Raw genomic sequence first — 4,249 nt, forward strand, 5'->3', positions numbered from 1 at the left:
CTCTCTCTCTCTCTCTCTCTCTCTCCCTCTCTCTCCCTCCCTCTCTCCCTCTCTCTCCCTCTCTCTCCCTCCCTCTCTCCCTCTCTCTCTCTCTTCTTTTAATGAGTGCTCCATCTGCATGTACACCTGGAAACCAGAAGAGGGCGCCAGATCCCATTACAGTTGGTTGTGAGTCATCATGTGGTTGCAGGGAATTGAACTCAGGACCTCTGGAAGAGCAGCCAGTGCTCTTAACCGCTGAGCCATCTCTCCAGCCCCTTAAAAAAATTTTTTTTAAACCCTACTTTTCAAGGGCAAAATTCTGTGGATAACAAAAAGAAGTGCACCAGTGCAGGCTCTCCCTTGTAGGAACACCCGCACCATAGGTAGCATCGAAGCCCCAAATCACACACCGCAAGCGACTATCCAGGCAGCCAGCTCTGCTCCTCTCTTCGTGCCTACTCTTCAGTCTTCCAAGCATCTCGTTCTTCTGTTTCATCAGTAAACTAACTTTGCTTCAGTCTGACTCATCCTGGAATTCTTTTCTATAGTACACGTAACCAAGAGGACCTGAGTTAGAAGTCCCCACACTTCCCCGGAGACTCCTCGGGCTGTCCTAATGACATCACTAAGCTGTATTTCCTGCTGGTGGTGACAGTATTATTGGGAAAAGTGTATGAGACATTTGGGAGAACAAAACTACAAAGACAGCGAGTGGGTAACTGTTGCCACCCCAACCTTTACTAACAAGTACCTGGGTGGTAGTGACACACGCCTTTAATCCCAGCACTAGGGAGGCAGAGGCAGGAGGATCTCTGAGTTTGAGGACAGCCTGGTCTACACAGTGAGTTCCAGGACAGCCAGGGCTACATAGAGAAACCCTGTCTTGAAAAAGAGTAGAGGTAAGGCCCTAGGGAAGTGATGGATTATAGACTACAGGAAAGTGAGCTCCCTGGATTGGATTAGTGTTCTTAGAAGAGAAAGAGACCTGACTGGGAGATAGCTCAGTACTTAAGGGCAAGCACTGGCTGCTTTTTGGAGTACCCAGGTTCAATCCTCAGCATCCACAGGGCTGCCAACAATCATCTGACATCTTCTTCAGGCCGCCTCAGGTACCAGGCATGTTTGTGGTGCACAGACATATATGTAGACAAAACACTTATACATTTTTTTTGTTTTTTTGAGACAGGGTTTCTCTGTGTAGCCCTGGTTGTCCTGGAACTCACTCTGTAGACCAGGCTAGCCTCCTCAAACTCAGAAATCCCCCTGCCTCTGCCTCCAAAGTACTGGGATTAAAGGCGTGCGCCACCACCGCCCGGCTACATTTTTTTAAAAACTAAATAAATTCAAGAAGAAGAAGACAGAGAGGCACGTGTTGTCTCTTTGGGCCTTCGAATATACCAAAAGACAGCCTTCCAAGAACAGAGGGGTTCTTCCTAGACTCCAGATCTCTCCACACTGTATTCTTAGACTTCTTGGTCTCTAGACTGTAAGAAGTAAGTACTTGCTGTTGAGGGCACGCTGTGTATGTTATTCTGTAAACTAAGATAATCATCCCTATCAGGGGAGAGGAGAAGTACATGGAGAATCACTGTGGGATGTTGTAAATGTTCTAAAACTGTCATGGTGCACGGCTTGATATGTTCAGTAGGCTTTAAAATAAGATTTACGTGGTGGGCTTGAGAGATGGCTCAGCAGTTAAGAGCACTTCCAGAGGCCCTGAGTTCAACTCCCAGTAACCACATGGTGGCTCACAACCATCATAGAATGTGATCTACTGCCCTCTTGTGGCATGCAGGTGTACATCCAGATAGAGCATTAAATAAATAACATAAAAATTTAAAAAAAAAGATTTATAGTGTGTGCGTATAGGTATCTGCAGGTGCCTTCAAAGGCCAGAAGAGAGCACTGAGTATAGCTACAGCACTCCCCTGTAGCTGGAGTTATCAATGGTTCTGAGTCACCTATGGATGCAGACTAAGCTGATCCCTCTCAACCACTGAGCCATCTCTCCGGCCTGATAAGTTTGGTTTGAGAAGTCATTGAAGATGTGTGTGGTAGTGCCAGTCTTTAGCTTCAGGACTCAAGAGGCAGAGGCAGGCGGATTTCTGTGAGTTCGGGACCAGGTTGGCCTATATAAGAAGTTTCAGGGCTACATCGAGGTACTCGGTCTCAACAAAGAAACAAAACAACAAAAGGTCACTGAGGCCCTGATGCCATGGCTAGTGGCCGTGTGTGGCTCCTGCAGGGGATGCTGGCTGGGTTCCTAGCTACCACATGCCAGTTTACAGCCATCCATAACTTCAGTTCCAAGGGATCCTATGTCCCTTTCTGGTCCCTTCCACAATACATGCAAGTGTTAGACATATATGCATGCAGACAAAGCACTCCTATTTGTAACCCTTATACTTTAGTGACACCATCAGTATCATTTTGCTTGTTTATTTGAAGGGTCTCCATGTAGACTGAGCTAGCCTGGAGCTTGCTATGTAGACCAGGCTAACCACCAACTCACAGAGATCCTCTTGCCTCTCTATCCCAAGTGTTGGGATCAAAGGTATGCACCATCATGCCTGGCTAGCTATTCTTTTTTAATTAATTAATTAATTAATTAATTAATTAGTTTTATGTATGTGAGTACACTGTCGCTGTCTTCAGACACACCAGAAGAGGGCATCAGATCACATTACACATGGTTGTGAGCCACCACGTGGTTGCTGGGAATTGAACCCAGGACCTCTGGAAGAGCAGTCTGTGCTCTTAGCCACGGAGCCATCTCCCCAGCCCTCCGGCTGACTATTCTTTTGTACAAATATTTACAGCAAAACATAACAGCAATACTTACAATCTTCTGTTCTCTACCAGGTCTTGTGGTCACATCTGGTACCTCCTCCTGTCTTCAAGTGGAAACTTCTAAATTCTTTAGAAAGTCAGTTATGTCAAATGATGGTTTGCTGGGGCACACAGGTGAAAGGATGTTTGGATACAGCAAACATGTGAAAGGACTCTCGATGAAGGAGTGTAAATGTGACCCCACAGACAGTGGGGGATGAGCACTGAGCACTCGTTTGGTTTGCTTGGCCTTGCCGTTCTTTGCTAAAGACACGCATGTATTGGTTCGCCTTACATAGCGTTGCTGAGCTCAACTTGTGGTAACACCACCATTGAGAGAAACTCGCCCAAGAACTGCTAGTGAGGTTCCTGCAGCAGCTTGGTGCTTCCATGACTTCACCTCAAGCTGGTTGGCGAGCCCTGTGGTTTTCAGGATTGAACTACAGCTGCTGGTTCGTGTCTGGTGTCTGCCTGCCTAGAGGACTGCACTGTAGCTGTTGAGTCATATTTGGTGTTTGCTACAAGACTGAACTGCTGCCAATGAAGATCAAGCTCACCACCAAAGAACTATTACTGAACAAGTCCACTTCCCCCATAGCCTAATAAGTTTTCTCTTCTACTGCCTCTGCTGGATGGTGGGCTAGAGGAGAGGTTGAACCCTAATTAAAAGTAGGTTGTAAAAAAAAATGTATGCTTATACTGTACATTCTGCATTGTTCTTGCATACAGCAAGCATCTATACAGGCCATGCTTTCCTTTCTGCTGGGATTTCTGAAGGATCTGGGCTACTCCTTGTCCTGCCTATACTGTTGTCATTTTCCCACTTGCCTTTGTCACAGACAAGGCAGGATTAGCAGAGGCCCTGAGAGATGGCCTGCATTTCTGACTTATTCTTACCTACCTTCATCACGAAGCAGCAGTGTTCCAGTTTCTCACTGGTGGTGGAAAAGAATTATTTCCAACACCACCATAACTCTGTTGAGAGTAAAGAGCCCAAAGTGGCGAGGGCTCAGTCTGACCTTCCTGTTCTATAAAATCATTGTGTATCTCCCAAGGGAAGCTTTCCTCCCTGGAGAGAGCCAGCCCAGTCAAGCAGAATGAAGGAACAGGAAAATGTTTGCTAGGGAATCTGTGAGCTGTGCCGCTCCCCTCAAACCTAGCTCCATCTCTCTTCTCTTTCCTGCCTTCTCTCTCTCCCCTCTCCACCTCATGTATTTTTCTTTTTTTGAAATGGGGTCTCTTGTAACCCGGACTGGCTTCATTAAGTAGCTAAGGATGTCCTTGAGCTCCTGATCTTCCTGCCTCCACCTCCCAAGGGTTAGCTCATTTCTACCCTCTCTTCTCTTCTCTTCTCTTCTCTTCTCTTCTCTTCTCTTCTCTTCTCTTCTCTTCTCTTCTCTTCTCTTCTCTTCTCTTCTCCCCTCCCCTCCCCTCCCCT

The sequence above is a fragment of the Grammomys surdaster genome, unplaced genomic scaffold, assembly GCF_004785775.1.
Source record: "Grammomys surdaster isolate TR1022 unplaced genomic scaffold, NIH_TR_1.0 125742, whole genome shotgun sequence".
NCBI classification, from domain to species: Eukaryota; Metazoa; Chordata; class Mammalia; order Rodentia; family Muridae; genus Grammomys; species Grammomys surdaster.